This window comes from Neovison vison, chromosome 4 (genome assembly GCF_020171115.1).
Source record: "Neovison vison isolate M4711 chromosome 4, ASM_NN_V1, whole genome shotgun sequence".
Classification (NCBI taxonomy): Eukaryota; Metazoa; Chordata; class Mammalia; order Carnivora; family Mustelidae; genus Neogale; species Neogale vison.
This window is the reverse complement of record NC_058094.1, coordinates 197375001-197396572: the sequence shown is the minus strand read 5'-3', so window position 1 is coordinate 197396572 and position 21572 is coordinate 197375001. Positions and strand designations below refer to the sequence as shown.

The 21572-nt window shown below is 35.6% G+C and overlaps 1 pseudogene; it reads right to left on the bottom strand.

The window, feature by feature from the left end:
- Positions 1-20724: 20724 nt before the first annotated feature.
- The window catches only part of LOC122905431, a 2852-nt pseudogene continuing 2004 nt past the window's right edge, over positions 20725-21572 (bottom strand).

Genomic DNA, 21572 nt, shown 5'->3' with positions numbered 1-21572 from the left:
AAGCATCCTTCATACCAAGTTGAGGTAAGAGCAGACATCTTTACTTTGTTCTTTATATTAAGGAGAACAGTTTCTGTGTTTTATAATTAATTATGAAAGTAACTATAGATTTTCAGTAGCTACTCTATTAGGTAGAAAGAGTTACTTTCAATTCCTAGTAATTTTTAAATCATTGAATAGAAAACATTATCAAATACATTTTCTGCAACTATTATGGTTATGGTTCTTCTCCTTTATTCTGTTAGTATGTTAAATTTCATTGATGGATTTTCGAAGGATAAAATCACCAGCCTGGTATAAACCCCACTTGGTCATGATCCGTATTTCTTTTTTATAATGCCGGGTTCGATTGACTAATATTTTGTTAAGGATTTTGGCATTGATATTTATGGGAACTGTGTATAGGTCTTTATTCCTTTTTTGCTTGTTTTGATTTTGGATTGATTTTGCTATCAGAGTAATAGGATAAAATGTCAAATGGGAAGTATCAGTAAAGTCTAGTCATGGTGATAGATTGAGTGATATATTTTTAATTGTCAATTCAGTTTGTTTAGTAGATATTCTCTAATTTCCTTCTGTGTCTTAAGAAGAATTTATCCATTTGGTTATAAGTTGCTGGATTTCTTGGTGTAAAGTTGTTCGTAATATTACCTGTTATCCTTATAATTATGTAGCATTTATTGTGATATCATCTATTATATTTCTAATATGAATTATTTGTATTTTCTTTTTTTCTTAATAAGTCTAGCTATGTATACAAAATTTATGGACTGTTTAAGAAATCTAACTTTAGTCTTATCAATATTCTCTACTTTTTTTTAATTTTTTTTTTTTTACTTTGCTGGTTTCAACTTTTATTTCTATTTTTATTTCCTTGTATTTAATTTACTTTCTTTACCCCTAGCTTCTTAATGTAGAAGTTTTAACTCATTTGATTTTTAATTTTTTTTAGAAAATAAACATTTAAATTTATAAGTTTTTCTATAAGCATTGCTTTTTCTGAATTCTACAAAGTATTATTTGTTATTTTTCCCCTTCTATTAGTTTAAAATATTTTCTAAATTCCCCGGGGACTATTTAGAAATGCGCTACTTAGTTTAATAATACTTGAGGATTTTCCAGAAATATTGTTTTAACCTAATATCAGAATTGCTATCATGTCTTTTTGCTTACACATTCCATCTCTAGTATGATGTTAGAATGGACTATAAAAGGGTATAGATTTCAGTAAGTGGAAATCACGGGGGGCTGTCTTTGAGGCTGACTACCACAAGCACATGCATATTCAGCATTATTCTTCTGTAGTAGATTACCTTTTGTCATTATATAAGATCTCTTTTTATAGCTGAAAATGTTTCTTGTTGTAAATTGTACTTTGTCTTATATTAATACAGCCACTTTAGCTCTCTTATGACTAGTGTTTCCATGTTAAATGTTTTACATACTTTCCATCTAAACTATGTTTTTGTATTTAAATTTAGCTTCTTATGGATATCACAAAATTGGATCTTGATTTTTAGTTCTGTTTGTTCAGACCATTTACCAGTATGGTTGAATTTAAGGATCCAGCATTATTTGTTTTCTATAGGACGTACGGCTCTTTGGTCATTTTTTTCATCATTTCTTGCCTCATGATTTATTGACTATTTTCTGTATTCTATTTTATCTCCACTAGTGTCTTTTACTTGGAATCCATTTTTGAATATATTACACTATACTTAATATACGATGTAGGAATCTTTCTCTTCTTCCCTTTTCTCCTTTGTGCTATTACTGTCCTATATTCTACTTCTCTGTGTATTATTAAACTCAGTTACATTGGTATTGTTTTTGCTATAAACAGTCAAGTATCTTTTAAAGTAACTTAACTTTAAAGAGAAAAAAATACCTTTTTAAATTCTCCAAGCTATTTACTATTTATAGTAGTTTTCATTAACTTAGTATGGGTCCAAATCCATTTAGATCATTTAAAGATTCAGATTTCCATTTGGATCATTTTCTTTCAGTCTAAAGAACTATCTTTATGTTTTTTGGTAGCACATGTCTGTTGGAAAATAATTCTCTTGGCTTTTTTGGGGGTTTTTTTGACTAAAAATGTTTTTATTTTGCCTTTACTTTTGAATGACATACATTCACAAGTTATAGAATTCCTGGTTGACTTCTTTTTTCATGTCAGCACATTAATGATATCACATTGCATTTTCTTTTAACTTAAATTATTTTGTATGAGATATCAGTAGTACTTAATAGCTTTGCTTCCCTACTTTTAAAGCACCTTTATTTTCTTATATTCTTTTAGGATTGTTTCTTCATTACTAGTTTTTAGCATTTTGATTATGATGTACCTCGGTATAGATTTCTTTATTTTGTTTGGGATTTTATTCATTTCCTATATTTAAATTTGTTGGTTTCATCAAATTTATTAAATGCTTGGTTGTTATTTATTAAAATTTTTTTTCAGTTCTTAGATGCCTAATATTGTCCCAGCATCACTGAGACATTTTTTAGAGTTTTTTCCCCACTCTGCTTTATTTTGCATACCTCCTCTTGCTGTGTCTTCATGTTTAACAGTCTGATCTAATATGCTGCATGTCCAGTGAATATTTCTTTTCAGATATTATATTTTTGTGTTACATAAGTCCCATTTTTAAAAATATTTTCCATTCCTCTGCTCTTAATATTCATGTTTTCATTTAAATTCTTAAATATATTATAGTGGCTCTTTTAAAGTTCTTGTCTACTATTCCCGTCATCTATATCAATTCTGGATCTCTTTTTTAAAAATATTTTTTCTCTTTAATATTGTCTTATTTTCTTGCTTCTTCACATATCTAGTAATTTTTTATTGGATGCTAGACATTATAAGTATATTGTTGAGTTTCTGGATTTTTTTGGAATATAGTTAAATTGTCTTATCAGTCAACTTGGTCTTTTTAGGGTTATTTTTGTTTTTGTTTTTGTTTTATGGCAGTATACTGTAGTTTTTAATTCTTCTAGTGCTATTTTAGCCTGTTACCTATGCTTTACCCATCTGAAGTATCTACCAAAATCCTCAGTGTTCATTGATGTATCCTCCCTCTGGCTGGTCAAAAGTTTAAATATACCCCAGCCTAGTGTAAGCTCTTGGAATTGCTCAGTTCACAATTCCCAATAGGAGTTCTTTTTCTAATAGTCTTTTGCTCAGCCTCAGAGCATCACCCAGTAATACATGTACCCCTTAGAATTCAGCAAAAAGAATTGGGACTTCAAAGGAACTCAGTGTAGCCACTTTATTTGCATAGCTCTCTTCTCCCTGATATTTTCTCCACAAATTCTAGCCAATTCAGCTCGGATCTCTATCTCCTCAACTTTGCAAAACTTCTGTGATTTGCTTGCCTGTCCTCCCCACATTTTGCCTTTAAATGGAAAGTGAAGGAAACTATAGAATGTGCCCCATTTTTCTTATTTTAGTGATCACAGCCCTGGGCAGGTCTAATGTCTGAAAACAGTGATTTCATATGTCTTGTTGGATTTTGTATCTTTTTCCAACAGGAAGTTATGTCTGATCCATTTACTTCCTCAAGGCCAGAAGTGGAAATTCTCCTTACTTTGCAAATGTGACAAGATTTTAAGGTCGATGAATCTAAGTTATATAGAATATTTTCTGATATTTGCATTTTGCAGCATTCCTTTCTAGGAATACCTAAACAACTACAGCTGAAAGGGACTATAGCTATGGTAGACGAAATGAATTTATTAGCTATTCTATATTGTAAGCATCATTGTTGTTCCGTGCATGGAGATAACACTATTCTAAGGAAATATAATTCACTGAATTTAAAAATACTCTCTTGAGACTTCCATATCATCAACCAACCAAAAAATAGGTGTGGAATATTCCATTAAAGTTCAGATATATTGTTTTGCTCAAGAAAATGATTAATAAACTATCTATAATATAGCTACTCCAGTCCTTTATATTGTGAGAAACTTAATAAAGAAAAGAACGACAAAAAAAAAAAAGTGTAGAGAAATAGAAAGAGGGGACATAATAGCTCCTGAATAAGATTATAGATACAATAAAATATGTGATTAATGTGGAACAAAGAAAGGAGAAGAGGAATTTTAAAAAGAAAAAGAAAAAAATTAGGGAACACTATAACCAAGATATTCAGAAGTGAATTACCTAACTACAAAATTCTATCTATTCCATTTGTGAAACACCCACATGGTGTGACTTGAAGCTCCCTATAGAGAGAGGTGAGAGAAGACAGCAGGGTCGTAGGGAGGAAGTCAGGTCAGACTTAGCAGAAAGAACATGAGTGAAGCATAAAAGCAAGAAATTGCAAGGTAAGTTCTAGGAATGAAAATAAAACCAGTTTGGCTACAATGAGGGGGAGTACTATAAAATAAGACTGGAAAAGATAAGATAAATTGGGGCCAGATTATATAGGTCTTTGAATGCCAGGCTGAGGATTTGCTGCTCTTTTTGGTTAAAAATGGGGAGTCACTGAAGGTTTTTGAGTAGGGGAGTGAAGTGACCTTTGGGTCAATTACTCTGGCTGCAATGTGTAAAGTAGATTGGAAGAGGGAGAGAATAAAAGTGAAGAGACACCCTGGGAGGCTATTGAATTAGATCAGGTGACAAGTAATGAGAACCTGAACTATGGGAGTAGCAGTAGGACTGGAAAGAAAAGGATGAATTCAAGATATCTTTCATGGGTCAAATCTATGGGGCTTAGTAACTAATGAGATCTGAGAGAACTGTTAAAAAAGATTCTGAGATTTTTAAGCCTGAGTTACTGAGGAAGTGATAAAGTAGGGAAATAAGGAGAGAAAGCAGGTTTGAGTGGTTTTAGGTATATGTATGTGGGGTATTGGTGATGGTGTTTTTCATGGTGGTGGGAGTTTTGTGCTGAGGAGTTGATGAAGTAGATTTTGATATACTACCCTCATAAGCACTGGAAGGTAGCAGTTTTCAGAAAAAGAAATAAAATAATTAAATTCTAGAGTTAGGAAGACTGCACTTAGCTCATAGTTGGCTCTCAATAAATGTTGACTGAAACAACCCTAATTAATTCCAAATGGACGTTTTTCACTCATTCATTTAACAGATATTCATTAAATAACTACTATATGCCAGACACTGGTGTAAGTATTAGAAGATACCATGGTTTTCAACAGAACTAATGTTCTCCTTATGGAAAACATAGTCAAGTGGGAAAGACACAATTAAATGAGCACTTACAATAAACAACATTTGTATTACTTTGGTTAAAGAACCAGTTGATATGCAGGAAGATAACAGGGACCCTTCCAAGTGCAGGATACTCAGGGAAGTTTTCTCAAATGAACATCTGACTCAACTGAAAGATTGAGTAGGAATTAGCCAGATGAAAAGGAGGGGAGGGGAGTATCTAGGCAGAAGGATTCTCAGTTGCAAAAGATTAGAGGTGCTAAAGTTTGAGGCTTTTGAGGAATTGAAAGAAGTTTATTATGGCTGAATTATGCAGTATGAATGAAGAAAGAGAGAAAATCAGATACAGACCAGTTCATGAAAGATCTTGTCCATCTTTTTAAGGACTTTTTGTTAAGAACAGTAGGAAATCTCTGAAGAATTTTAGCAGAGAAACAGCATGACCATATTTGCATGTTTTAAAGATTCATAAACTGTTCACTCTGAACAAAAATATTTACTGTGCCCTCAGGAGTTCACACATAAACAAACAGAAGCAATGTAATAATATAATACCTACAGTGGTTTAAAATGCTATTTACACTAGCATATACTCATTAGACAAGCATAAAATTTATGGGGACACAGATAAGAGGACAATTAATATTGTTTGTAAGGGAAGTATTAAAGAAAACTTAAGAACAGGCCATTTTGTGCTGGAGTAGAAAGTTAATTAAACCCTTCAAGTAAATACTTAAGGTATATACCTAAGTAAAATTTCATTTACAACTCTGACTATCTCTCATTTGTGTTCAATTACTGCTTTTTCTGTCATCATTTTTTATATTATTATTTTTCTATTCATGCTTAGTGTTAAAATAAATTTAGTTGAAGTATATTAAGTGTTTGAATGTGTATGAGAAAAACTACCTTATCTAATCATGAAAGTGTTTAAGTTGCAACTACTTAGTAGGTACAGTATTTCTGTATGTTAACAGTATGTTATCAGAACAGTATGTTACCAGAAGTATGTACTTTGCTGGAAGTAAACTCCAGCTGTCTTTTCCCTAGGAATTTGGCTCACTCCCTGCCCTTCTCAGATTCCTTGCAATTAGACTATCCATGTAATTGAGTTCAATGGAATAACTCAGTGGAATGTCCTTCTTCCAGAGTTGGCCTAGTAAGATCCCACAAGGACTTTCACATTTTTCTCTCCTCATGTATTGGTATGCTGAATGCAGATGATCCAACCCAGGATTCCATAAAGGCCCCAGGAAATGATGGAGCCATAGAATAGAGGGAGTTTGGGTGACAGAGTCGCAGCTTACAAGACAATTGCCCATGAGAGTCACTTAACCCATTATCACACTATGAGGTTAGAGAGAAACTTACTTTTATTTGGTTCAAGTCACTGAAATTTGGGAGTTACCATAGCTAGTGTTAATAACCTTGACAAATAAAATCCTATATTATTTTCTTCATTTCTTTTAGGAATTTGAGGGCTTCTTTAAGCCTTCAGTCTCTGTTATAAGACTTGACTATTAGCATTCCCAGAGATTATCTCCTTTACTAAGGGTATAATATCTGTCCTTTACATAGTCAATTAGTACAGTGTTAGTGATGATTCTTAGGAACTTTGACTAATATTTGAGGATTCAAATTTTTATGTCATTTATTAATTAGACTAGCTAATATTTATTGAACAGAGATTAAGTTAAATGATACAGAGTTGTGGTCTTGATATGTCATACATTAAGTTATGTGGGTAGTTTTTGCTTGGTTGTTCTTATAGGATAATACTACTAGGGAATCATAAAGGAAATATCTCTTATAGCAAAACAGGTTTATCCTGATATTAGGCACAGCACTAATTTTTATAGCTATGAAAATTATCTGGTGAAAAACACTTATTAATGAGATATGGTTTGCTCAATTTACCTGGTTACAAATAGATGTGGGGTAAGAGTAAGTATTAGCTGTCACAGATATTTCTCAAATAATTAGCCATTAAGAAAATCATAATTTTAAGTGTATGAAGTAATTTTTCCAAGTCAAAGATTCTCAGAAAAACATCACACTTTGTCTGGATCCAGTAAGATCTAAAAGCCAGTCCAGAGTCTTTACTATTCTCCCATTCAGCATCACATATGGTTAACTCATGAAGGCCTGAGTGAGAAACCCTGTTTGATGCCTACTGACTCTTTGACAGACCCTGGGCAATTTACATAACCTCTCTCAGCCTCATGAAATAATAGTACCTTGTGCTTCTGCCCTTGATCCCCTGCTGTTCTTTTCTCAACACAGCAGCCAGAGTGATCCCATTAAAACATTTAAGTCACATCATTTTATGACTTTTCTCAAAAATCACCAATGGCTTTTCATCTCACTAAGAACAAAAAGTCAGTCTTGATAATGGGCTACAAGGCTATGTGTGATTGGATAACTGTCTGACCTCATTTTCTATTCCTCTTGCTTGTTCACTCTGTTCCAGCTCACTAGCCTTCTTGCTAGTTTTCAAAATTGCCCAGTAAAAGAGCAGGGTTTAAAAACATGCCTCGTTCCTGTCTCCTTTGCATCGTTATTTTTGATTTATCAACATTTTAAATGAGAGCTTTCTTAATCTTCAGAATAAACTCATAACAATAATAATAGTTAACATTTTATTGTGTTTATCATGTGCCAACATGATGTCTTTCAATCTTCGTAAATACCCTAAGAGGTGGTAATACCTAGTGGTTTTAAAGTACACTGTAGAATCATGCTAACAGGGTTTAAATCCCCATTCTACCACTTATTGAGTGTGACTTTGGGAAGTTACTTTACCTCTCTCTGTCTATAAAATAAGGAAAATTCTGTTTTACCCAATAGTTATGTTATGCATGAATATTTATAAAGTGCCTAGAAGGAGATTGAGCACATAGCATAAGGATTTGCTAAATATATAAATAAAAATAAATTTGTATTGTTTGTGCCTTAATTTCATTATCTGTAATATGGGAATAATAATACAGTATTAATCCCATAGGATTTTTGTGGAATTAAATGAAATAACATGTCTCATAATCAAACAGTGTCTGGCATATGGTAAGCCCTCAGTAAATGTTAGTTTTAATATTTTTGCTATCATTAGGACATGAAAGTTTAGACAGATTAACTAAAATGTCAAAGGTTACACAAGTTGTAAGCATCTAAATCATTTGTTTTCAAGACTCATTTAAAATGGCATTCTTAACCACAACCTTAAAGCATTATATGCATATTTTTTGTTTGTGAGTCCCCATCGTTCAAGTGAAGCATAAAAGCTTCCAATTTCTGTTCTTTTATGTGTAACATATAATAATGTGTAAAAACACAACTGTTTTTGTTGTGTAGTAAATTTTAAAAATCCATCTATGTTGTTTCCTCTTCCCAATTTATTGTACAGCATCATTTCTAATCTAGATTCTAGACATGTAGATAAAGGAGAGGCATGAGCTCACAGTAAGTTTATGGAGATTGGAATCTGAACTTCTTCTGGGATAGAATGTCTCCTCTCCTTTACCATGACTTCATTCTCAATTGCCAAACTGTATCACAAAGCTGAGAGTTCTTGCTCAAATGGAGAAAGGTGAGGGTTACCCCAGTCTTACATCTGGGGACGCTAATCCTGTGGTTGTAGCTAAAATAGTACTCTGTTTTCAGAACTTCAGAGACCTCCCACCCTTCCTTTTTGTATGTTTGTTTCTTTTTAATTCTCAGTGTTCATTTATGATAGAAATAGAAGAAATCATTAGAGCACTATAATATTAATAACATAAGGTAGTTTTTTTAGATCATGAATTCTATGTTTCTTACCCTTCATTTGTTCAACCACAAAACCCAATAATGAACTGTATCCAAAACAAAATAGTTATTGCAGAATAACTTTAGGTGAGCAAAGGCAGCCAAGTATAAGTTTTAGAATGTTTTCATGGGGAAACATCTGCAAAATGTTTGTGCAGTGGGAATAACACAAGGCTTTACATAACAATTGTACAGCATATTTTCTTTTTGGCAACAAGGAAACACCCATGCAGCATATTTAAAAATATTTGTGTATTCGAGCTACATTTTTATTGGCAATGGACACACAACCACAGTGACCAGGCATCAATCAACATTCTCTTTTCCAGCTGTTTCACAAAATGTATAATCAGTCACAAAATGTATTTGGTTCCACATATATGCATTCTTAACTTTTCCCTTCTGTCTCATGAAACACACTACTGGAAAAACTGGGCACATTTTGGATATTCAAATTAAGAATCATCTAAATGGAATGGTGGTGTCTCTATTTTCTAAAACAAGCCTCATGAAAAGCAAAAGCACTATTAAATTCTGAGAAAAAGAAGGATGTCCTAAAGAATAAGTATTTAAAGAAAACATACAATTTGCTAGTAATACTATGCAATAAATAATAATGTGCAGTTCTGGAAGAGCCATGAAGCCCTTGTCAGAAACTGAAAATGGAAGAGTTCTCAATTCTCATTTCCACTGTAAATTGGGGCTAACTGATGGTCAGGAGCAAGTAGGAACTCCATGTACATGTGATTAATCATTAGAAGAGAAGATGGAAAAATAATGAAATTCTCATTTTTTTTCTATATGAAAATAAGTATATATATATGTATGTATATATGGAAAGCGAAGTATAAAAGATGTATGAGAAGCAGTCACTGCTACTGAGAAGCTTATCAGTTCTAAACTGCATATTCATAAGTAAAGTCTCTACAGTCAGATAAGAGCTGTGATGAGTGCGAGCCAATCTCCCAAGGGATAGTCCAGCAGAAACAATGTTTAAGGTGCCAAATATTACTGGACTAAATTGAAGTAAATGCCATTTAATTCATATACTCTGATATGATTAATTATATGAATATCAAAATGAACTTGGTCCTACTGGCACCAAAACAGATGGGGCCCTTGTGTAGAAATGTGAAGCTCCAACTTCTCTCTGTAGTGATAAGCACATGTATGTAGCCTGGCAAACCATGGCCAGCTACCAAACCATTAGGCAGCTAGCAGTCACCTAGAATCATCAAGCTATAGGAGGGTTCTCAAGCCCAAAGGTGAAAAACCTAGTTCTCCTTTCCAGCAAAAACAAATTAATTAAATGAACTACTTATTTAGTTAACTGAATCTATAGCTCCAAAAGTTGTAGGCACATTATAAATAAAAGAAAATCAGAAAAATAAAAGAAAATCAAACAAAATGAGTTACCACCTCACACTAGTCAGAATGGCTAAAAATCACAAGTCAGGAAAACAAATTTTGGCAAGGATGCAGAGAAAGGGGAAACTTCTTACACCATTTGTGAAAATGCAAGCTGCTCTGGAAAGCGATATGGAGGTTCCTCAAGAAGTTAAAAATAGAGCTACCCTATGACCTAGCGATTGTACTACTAGGTGTTTACCCAGAGGATAAAGCTTTGATCCTAAGGGGCACCTGCACTCCAATGTTGATAGCAGCAGTGTCCACAAGAGCCAAACTATGGAAAGAGCCCAGGTGTCCATTGGCAGATGAATGAATAAAGATTATATATATATATATATATATATATATATATATGCATATACATATGTATATATATATGATGGACTATTACTCAGCCATCAAAAAGAATGAAATCAGCATTTACATCAATATAGATGAAACTGGAAGGTGTGTGTATATATATATATACACACACACATACATGTGTATACATGTATACACATGTATATGTATATGTATACACATATATATACATATGATGGACTATTAGCCATCAAAAAGGATGAAATCTTAGCATTTACATCAATGTGGATGGAACTGGAAGGTATTATGCTGAGTGAAATAAGTCAGCCAGAGAAAGACAATTATCTTGTGGTTTTACTCATATGTGGAATTTAAGAAATAGAGGATCATAGAAGAAGAGAGGGAAAAATAAGGTAAGATAAAATCAGAGAGGGGGACAAACCATAAGAGACTTTTAACTATAGGGAACAAACTGAGGGTTGCTGGAGAGGAAGTTGGTGGAGGGATAGGGTAATGGGTATTGGGCATTAAGGAGGGCACAGGATGTAATAAGCACTGGCTATTAAATGCAACTGATAAATAACAGAACTCTTCTGAAACTAATGATATACTGTTAACTAATTGAACTTAAATAAAATAAGTTACAAAAGAATTACTGAAAAGTAGAAATTATTTTCTAAATATAAATATAGTAGAAATGTGATTTTAACCATATTTTGAATGAGATTTTGTTATTAGATCAATGAATGTTCCCTCTAAGTGATTAGAGCAACTAATATTACCTATAAATTTCAAATAACTTAAATTATGTTATAGTCTGTGTGTTATAAATTGTTTTCAACAGAGTAATATTGTTAATGGAAATTAAATTCCCTATATCTTTTTTTTTCTAACTAATCTTCTCCCTTACCAGTAATTGTTGGACAGATTTAAGAGATTGCAACCTTAGGTATCTACAGGGACTAGTCAGGCTACGTGAGGGATAAACTAGGCCTGCTAGGGGCTGTGTTCTTCTAGAGATCACATTTTCTATTAAAGGGCGTAAACTGATTTAGCTTAGCTGGTTGTTCTTTTGCAGACATTTGGAACATTACAAAATTTCTAAATTTATTTTATTAAAACCTAGAAATTTGGCTTTTCTTTACAAACACTTAAATTGAAAATGTTACCAACTAATAACACTTTATGAAATACTTTATAGGTCTAATAGAACATGTTTTCTGGCTGACTTAGCAATCTGTGCCAATATGTCTTGGTCTTGACCAATCATGAGGCATGCACTAGTTCTTTGAGACCACACAAAGAAAGACCTAATCTAATCTGGGAATTCTTGGGAGGTGTTATCAGTTATGATCAGCTGGATTATGCTGTGATAGCAAAGAACCCCAAACTTTAGAGGCTCACATAAACAAAGATTTGTTTCTCCCTTGTGCTATATGTCCATAATAGGTAAAGAAAGAGGTTTTGCTTGTCATGGCTGGAGACTGAGAATGATGAAACCCCCCCATCTGGAACACAGAGGCAAGAGAGATATGGAAGACCCCTACAATGGCTTTTCAAATGACACATATCACTTAGTTGCTCTCACTGGCCAAAGCTAGTCATATAACATATAGTAAAGAATTTAGCCTTGCCAAAACAAAGGTTTGGCTTTTTCCCTCAGCTCCTGATCAGAGTGTCTTTCTTTAGGGTGAGTGCTAGCCTGTACTTGACAATGCTAGGGTGGGGGATGGCCATGTCCCAAAGACTGCCCATGTGAGAGTTTTGGGTTGTGCGGTATCAGTTGACTTAGAGATCTAAGTTCAGCGTCTTGGGTAATCACTTAGTCTATCATGTCTGTGTATTGAAGTCTTAGTAAAAACTCTGGACTCAGAGCTTAAGTGTCTCTCTCTGCATCTTGTCACACATCGACACTGAGAAGGTAGTGGGTCTGAGCACAACAGAACCCTTACATTTGGAGCCTTCTCAGACCCTGCTCTAGAGATGCATCCTTTGGCTATATTTTTCATCTGTATTCTTTCTCTGTAGTCATTCACTGTGTTATTGCAATAACATGCAGTGAATTCTGTGAGTCCTTTTAGGGAATTACCAAACTTTACAGTGGTTTTGGAAATTCCCTGATTTTGCAGTGGTATTGAAGGAAGGGCAATATTGGAGATTGCACTAAAACTTCATAATTTGGCTAAATCTGGGTACATGGTCACTCTTCAGTGCAATAGGGTGGGATGCACAGAGTGCCCTCAAGGAAAAACTCTAGAAATTTTGCAAATTTTAATCCAATATAACACAGTGAGCTTTGGGAGGGAAATGATACTTGCGCTCAGTCGTAAAGGATATATAGGAGTCAGCATCGTAAAGATAGTTGTGAAGTTTCTGCTAGAGATAGGGACACAGTACAATTAGTCATGAAATGTTGGCCTATCATAATATGAGCAGAGAATTTACTCTCTTTATTCCCAAATAAACCAAAGGGGAGTGGTAGGTCTGGGCTAGGTCTTAAAGGACTTTCCATGATTAGGAAGATAAAAGTGCTTAATGATAAACAAGACTGATTGGGAAGAAGAATCTTGGATTGAGTCAGCACTATGAGGTCAGCAAAGAAACTGGGTGCTAGGGGAAGCTTCATCAAAGGAAGTCAGTATGAGAGAGAGCTGACTACAGTCTGAGAGGGAAGCTCCATGGAGTAAGGGTTTTTTTCCTGAGCACTCACTGTTATTCAGTCAAATGGGACCTTATGGTGTTAAGGGTTTGAAAATGTTTAGCAGCACTAATCATTCTCTTCTCGCCAAGATCTCTTTTAGTGAGTAAGTTTAGTCCGATTCCTCAGGGGATTTTGGAGGTGTGTTGGGACATCTGTCTTCATGGGTATAAGGGTTTTGAAGAGGTGCCCTGAAGTCCAAATGGTAGAAATCTTTTTCTTCATGACCTCACCCCCTCCCCCACTGCCCTGGGAAATAAAATCCTGTATGTAGTGACCCAGAATGCTGGCATATTACTGTTTGAAACGTATAAAGTGTGTTTTCTGCACAGTGTACTCTAATGACGTAATAACCCTTGTCATAGTCCATCCAGGCTGCTATAACAAAATACCATACACTGGGTGGCTTAAATAGCAGACATTTATTTCTCACAGTTCTAAAGGCTGAGAAATCCAAGATCATGCCTGGAAGATTCTGTGTCTGGTAAGAGTCCATTGCTGGTCATCTTGCTATGTCCTCTAATAGAAGGGGTGAAGTTGTTCTCTAAGGTCTCTTCTATAAGGGTACCGATCTCATTTATAAGAGCCTTCATGAGCTAATAATTTCCCAAAGGTCCCACAGCCAAATACCATTACATTGGGATTAAGTTTCAACATACGAATTTTTAGGGGACACATTGATTCTATAGCAGCAGTTTAAAGGAGAGTGTTTGAGTAATAATTTGAGATGGTAGCCAGTAAGTTTTTTTCCTCTTCAATGGCCATCTCCATTCGAAGTTTCCAGGGGGACTTATCAGGAAAACATCAGGAAAAAATGACAAATTCTTAGTTTTAGAGTTCAAAAAGCACTCACCAGTGTAAGAAATAGTTTACAGGGTATGTAATCTGGTAGAAGAGGGTTTTTTTTTTTATTGTTTGGTTGGTTGGTTGATTATTTTTTGTTTTGTTTTGTTTTGTTTTGTTTTGTTTTTAATCTAGACCATACAAAAGGCCAGAGAAGCTCAAAGAAGGATTATGAAAGTAGATTTGATGGTGTGAGTTCGGGGAATAGTAGGTATAGTGTTTAACTTTCCAGATTCATCCACTGGTAATAATAATAAGAAATCCCTTTTTACATTGGAGAACACAATAGACTAGACCAGTGCCATCTGACATTTTCTACTAGGATCTTTGGTTGTAGTTTCTTCTACCAGAGTTGGTTGAGATCAGGGGTGATCTTTGGTTAGAGTGATTCCCTGCTGCTGGCTCTAAGTCTTCCCATTGGCTCATATGGGTTTGGAATATCAGTCAAATCTAAGGGGGCTGATAAGAGCCAAGTGAGGATCAGTGGATCCAAAGGAGCCTTAAAAAAAAAATTATTTATTTATTTATTTATTTATTTATTTATTTATTTATTTGACAGACCGAGATCACAAATAGGCAGCTGGGTGGGGCAGGGGTGGGGGTGTGGGGAAGTGGCTGGCTCTCTGCTCACCAGAGATCCTGATACTGGGCTTGATCCCAGGACTCTGGGATCATGACCTGAGCTGAAGGCAGAGGCTTTAACCCACTGAGCCCCCCAGGTGCCCTGAATGGGGCCTTTCTGATAGTTGGGACAAGGAGAACCCAGAGAATGATTTGCTTTATCTTAATGACATTGGACATATCCGTGAATTCAGAGTGCACAGGTTCTGATAGCAAAGACTACAATGAGAAATTTATCAGCTCTGTTAAGTTTTAGAATAGAAGTGGGTCTCACTTAAAAGAGTAGTTGACATGAAGAACATTTTGCGGTGTGGCAGAACAGACCTGAAACAGATTAACAATAGAGCTCTCCATTACACACACTGATGCCTTTTGGAATTTAGCATCTCCAAATGGGCAGGTGGATGGGTAGGGCGAGTTTGAAAGGTTTAAAATGCCATCCAGATGCCAATGACTCTCAGACATGACTCCATCACTTACTTTCTCTTGATCTCCAGACTGTGTATCTAGCTGTCTGCTCAACATCTATAAGCAGGTGCCTAATTGGAACCTCAAATTTGACATTTCCAAAAGGAATATTTTTCAGCTCTAATCAGAATTGGCTACGTAATTTGCAGAGGCCGGTGCAAAATAAAAACGGTATCTTGCTCAAAAAGTAGGAAAGGTATTAAAGGTATCTTAAAGGTATTAAAGGTATTAAAACATAAAGCTTTCCCCCCTTTTGTGCTCTCTCTCTCTCTCTCTCTCTCTCAATTAATCATGGTAATTTTCATTTGGTATTTAATGTCATGGTCCTTCAAAATGGGAAAATAATCATGGACAAATGCAGACCATCACAGGGCCAGGAGAGATGGCAGCAGCAGGAACTACAGGTTGTACCTGAGGTAGAGGCAGGGTAGTCAAGCCAGGCATCTCCCCTTCCACAGACCACTGCCTTTTCTAAGGGTATTGCAACCTTCATGCATGGTCATGGTAGGTATCTGGATGTGGGGTGGCCTGGAAAAACCACGGTGAGCCTGCCCCCCGGGGTGGAAGGCTATAGCAGTCACCGATGGGGTGGGGAGGCCAAGGCTATAGTGTCTGGGGTGTCTGTTAAGAGCTCATCCTAGGGAAACAGAATATCAGCAGGAGTTGAGGCTCCAGTGTCCCATTGGATTTCATTTACAAAACACAAAATCAAAGATAAAATCATTAAAAATACCAAGATGTCCAACACAGGGCATTAAACCCCAATGTGGGGCCCTTCTGGGAATGGAGAACTATGTGACTGCATTGGTTTCATACCTATGAAGCTGGCCCTGACTCTATCCCCCAGTGCTGCTTCTCCTCCAGTCTACTTTAACTCAATAAATAACACAACTTGTCAGATATTCATTGTTTATACTCAAGTTATCATCCTTACTTTACTAATAACCCACATCAGTTACATTAAGAAACTACTGTCAGCACTGTATCTAAAATATAAACCCTTTCCAACCACTTTTCATCACCTCTTGGATTATCACAACAGCTTCTTAAGTTCTGTCTCCTGCTTTCACTCTTGCCCACCTAGAGTTTGTCCTCCACATAGCAATCAGTCTTGTAAAAATATAAAATAGGCCACTTCACAGTTGTCTCAAAATTTTCACATCACACTTAAAAATAAAAATCTTATCATGGCTTGCAAATATTTATAAGATACAATCTTTGCTTATCTTTCATGCTATGTTCCTTAAACATTGAGATTTTTATATTTTGTCTTTTATATCCCTAAAATGTTCTTCCCAGAGTTTTCTTTGTAGATGTCACTTCCTTAGAGAGATATTCTCTGATAATCCTTTTGGGAGGTTTTTTCCTCTGGCACAAAACATTTGGTGTCTTTTCTTATACCAATAATCAGTTTTCCAGTTCTCTGAAACCTATTTCATATCCATCAATTCAATTCAATTCTGCTACTAACTATAGAGAGTCAACATGGATCCCACAGGTAGAAGGTCTCAGTCCCACATGACTGCTTCCTATTACAGATGCCAGTCAAAATCCTGGGCCACTTGTACCTTCCACTGGTCAGCTATAAATTGGAGGTTCCTACAATCCCCTCCTCAGATCCAATAATTTCTAGAATAGTTCACAGAACTCAGGAAGACACATCATTTATGTTTACCATTTCATTTATAAAGGATATAGATGAACAGCCAGATGAAGAGGAGGAGAGGGCTAGATCCAGAAGGATCCCAAGCGTAGGAATGTCTGTTGCTGTGGAGTTGTGGTATGTTACATTCCTAGCATGTGGATATATTCACCAACCTGGAAGCTCTCTGAACCTCTTAGTTCAAGAATAATTGTAGAGCTCAATCTTCAGCTCCCCTCTCCTTCAAAGGTTGGTGTATAGGCTAAAATTTCTAACTCCCTATCACTTGGTCTTTCTGGTGATCAACCCCACTCTGAGGCTGCCTAGCCCCAACCCTCTCCCAGCCCCAACACCAAGTCACCTTATTAGCATGAACTCAGGTGTCATTGAAAGTTACGTATGGAATAAAAGACACTCCTGTCATTAGGAAATTCTAAGGGTCTTAGTATCTCTGTGCCGGAAACAGAGACCAAATATGTATTTTTAATTATACCATATTTATTTAAAATAGAAATTTGCATTATTCTTTTACCCCTTCTTAAGCTTATTTTTCTTCCTCACATTTAGCACAACACTTATACTAATAACTTGTTTGTGTATTTGTTTTCTGTATCCTCAAGTATAATACCAGCTCTAAGAAGTCAGAGGCTTTGGCTGTCTTATCACCCCTTTTATCCCCAGGGCCTAAAACAAGAGCATACTTAGCCCTCAATAAATATTTGTTGCGTAAAAGAATATATAAACATAACTATATATTTAACCTAAATTTATAAAATAAATTAAAATCTGATAATACCCAGAAGTGACTAGAGTTTATTTTTCATATAAGGTAAAACCAGGGCTTGGAATTAGAAATTAAATTCAGTTAAATGTTATATACCTGCCTACTTGAATCTTCGTCATTTAATTTATAAACACCATATCAGTATCTTTATAAGTTCTTACAACTACCGCTTCAGGAACCTTAAATTGAACAATGCTTTACATGTAAGATATTGTATCAGTTTTCTTTTGCAGGTGTAACAATTTATCACAAATTTAGCAACTTAACACAAATTTGTTATTTTACAACACAGAGGTCAGAGGTATGAAATGTGTCTCAGTAGGCTAAAATGGAGGAGCTGGCAAGACTGTTCTTGCTAGGGGAGAATCTCTTTCTTTTTTTTCTAGCTTCTAGCAGATGCCTGCCTTCCTTGTTTCATGATCCCTCCTTCCACCTTTGAAGCTAGCAATGGCAGGTTGAGATTTTCTCGTCATATTTCTTTACTTTCTTCTATTTTAAAGAGGTACGTGGTAATCCAAGATAATCTCTCCATCTCAAGTTTCTTAATTTTATTATATCTGCACATCATTTTTCCTTATAAAGTAACATATTCATAGATTCTGGAGATTAGGACTTGGACATTTGGGGGGATTCACTATTCAGCCTGCTACAGCTAACAATTAGCGTTATTTCCCAATTAACCATATTTTTAAAATAATTTTTAAAGCCTTAGAAGAAGGTGATACAAAGTCAGATGATTAGGGCACTCAGGAAGCTAAGTGAAGACTAGTAGGTGGGCATCTTGGTGCTCAGAAGAACATATGCTCCAATCAAGGGATCAGCAGTGTCTTAGCTTCATCCAAATGTTGCCATGCAGAGATTTGAGTCCAGGGTGGTCAGTTCACTTTTGCAAGACAATCTGGAAATGCAAATTTATATGTAGAACGCCCTAATTTTTGCAGTGTTGGCAACAAGCTACATGATGTTTTTCAAAACTCTGCAGGCTAAAACATGTCTGTAAGTAGACCCTGACCTCTGAGTCCCCATTGTGCTGCCTAACTTCTAGATGACCAAGAGGAGCCCTCCAGCGAACTGTACACCTGTCTAGTGAATTATGTTTTGGGTATTAGGAGCAATGTATAAAATGTCTGTCTTTTGTGGCAAGATATTACTTGGAGTTAGTTCATAGTTACATGGGATTTATACATAGGTATTGCTAAAGAGACATTTCATTAAAATTGGTTTGTCTTCATTTACTTACTGAAGAATATTTAATAAGTTACTATTTATTAAGTTCCTCCTCCTGTGAGGCACTGTAGTGAATAAGAAGATAAATCAGACAGGGCCCCCTTCCTCAAGGAACCTGCCATCAAGGGCCTGCCCATTAAAATTTTGACGAGGAAGATCGAACTTCAGTGAAAAAAAAGGTCACTGCTTTTGAGGAGAATCAAGTCTTTATTGAAGACTTGAAATAAAGTATATTTAAGTTATGCCTTAAAGGATGGAAGCTAAATACTCCATTCCTTTTTTTCTTGTATTGTGTGTGTGTGTGTGTGTGTGTGTGTGTATAGTTGAACAGTTGTTTCTAGGCCCTTGGTTCATAAGGACCTCGCTACATAATGTGTCTAGATAACTTACCATGCAATGCAATTTTAAAGGGTGGACTAACAATGAAAAGTGAATGACTGATCAAAGACATTAATCTTAACCCATATTTTCCTTATGAAGCTTTAGGAATGCTTCAGTAGATGGAAAATATAGTGCATTGTCTTAGTATTTGAAACAAAAGTAAAAGTTAGAATAAGTGCTAGTGCAGTGAGAAATGTTAAACGTGATGGGCAAACCAGCTGAACAAACAGGCTGGAAATTTGTTTTATGAAACTCACCTTACAGAATTTCACCCAATAAAACACATGGGTATGCAGTATTAATTTTTTTCTGTGCCTATGTATCATCACAAAAGGCCCTTTTTAATCATATTCTGGGTGCACATTTGGTCCCATTTGAACACAATTTATGAACACTTACTTTCTTATTTGAATTCTACTTTTTGACAAAATGGGCAAGAATCCAAGTAAGGCAGCATGGTTAACTATTATTCTAATACATACAGACCAGAATCTTAATGCAAAACAACTCAAATTCGCCAGAACTCAATATACCATGAAATTGTAATCCTTTACTTTATTTGATTGTCCTCAGTATAATTCTATATCCCTTTCAAACTTTTATGACAAATAAGTACATTTGGAACATAATTAAAAGAAATACAGGTTATATAACAACAACCACAACAAAATCTCTGATTCCATTTTAATCATAAAAAAACAATTAAGCAAGAGTTAGAAAAAAAAAACCATGTTTCTTTGGCCTCTTGATTCCTTATTCTATAAGATTATCCCCAGAAGTCTGCACTCTACCACTTTTCCCAGATCAGATGTAGATTTAGCCAGATATGAAGGAATACAAGTCAAAATGACTTAACCCATTTCAGCTTTGCCAAATAAACATTTAAACATGGTTTTCTCTCTTACTCTTTCCTAAAACTTCCAAGGCATCTGAGGATGTGTAATCCAGCTAATGTGAGTTTGTTCCTTGGTGAGTTATAGATAGGAATTACAACAAGTGGACTTATCACACAAAGGAAACTTTACTGGCGGCAGATAAGGAGGTCCTAGAGAGTAACTTCCAAAATCATGACCCGCTAAGTAAGGGTGAATGGGTTTCTCTTTTTCAGGGATAGGATGAATATTCAAAAAGGGGAGTTTTGTCACTGTATGTGAGATGAGCACAAAAGGTCGCTCATGCATGTACCCTGAGGAAATGGACCTGTACATACATTGTAGGTTCATGACATTTCTGCTCCTCTTGGTTTTTTGTTTTCAGGTTTTTTTCAAGGTTCATAATTTATTGTACAAATTGAGTATCACATCATGAGTTGACATTAGCTTCTCCAGGCATGGGAACATAACAGGCAAAGTGTACAGGTTAAAATCCATTTATGTTGCTTTCACAGCTGGTGGTTTTTTTTAGACCTTAACTTGAATTATAAGACCGTCAAAGCAGTGCCTCCGTATGTGGTGGGTACACAATTCATTCTACCTGTGAGAGTGTAAGAGTTGAAATATTTTTTGATACTAGTGAAATGGAATTACGCATCAGTTTCTAGACCTGCCTTGCAGGTCTTGCAGTCTTTCTCGTGTTGCAGAAGGCGCCAATGCCGCTGCTTGTCTGTACTCTTTGAATGGAGACTTCAGCATTATAATGAGGTAGAGGTAACTGTCTGGTCATTCCGTGGTCTTTCTGCCTCAACATGAGTCAGGGTTGCGCTCAAGCTGGCCTGGGTGGTCTGCATAACTCTTAGTCTGACTGCTTGCTGGGGGTAGTTTCCATTTCAGTCACGGGGTGCTTTGCCTGTGGGTGTTTTGCTTGTGTTAAAAGATAAGCTGGGAAGAAGAGCTTGAGGAAAACGTGAGCTACGTTTGGTGCTTCATGCAGGTGGGCAGCAAAAATAATCAGGTCTTGGGGTCTTGCTGGTGACAAATGGAGTTAAACAAAAATCCTTTGTTGTCATGGTTTGCAAGTTTTGTCTATTGAGGCAGTAATCAATTTAATGTGTATCACTACTATTTCCAATACTATGTTAGTTTCGCTCTGGAAGGTCTTTGGATGTACCGCACCAGATACTGGCTGGATGGTATTTGCACTGTTTTTTACTTCCAGTTTAGTCTGCATTTTATCACACACAGGTGTTTCTGAATCTTCTGTCCTTTAAATGGGTTGTTAGGGTAATCTTACTGGAACTATCTGTATGTTTTAGCCCACAAGAATCCAAATGAGGACATTT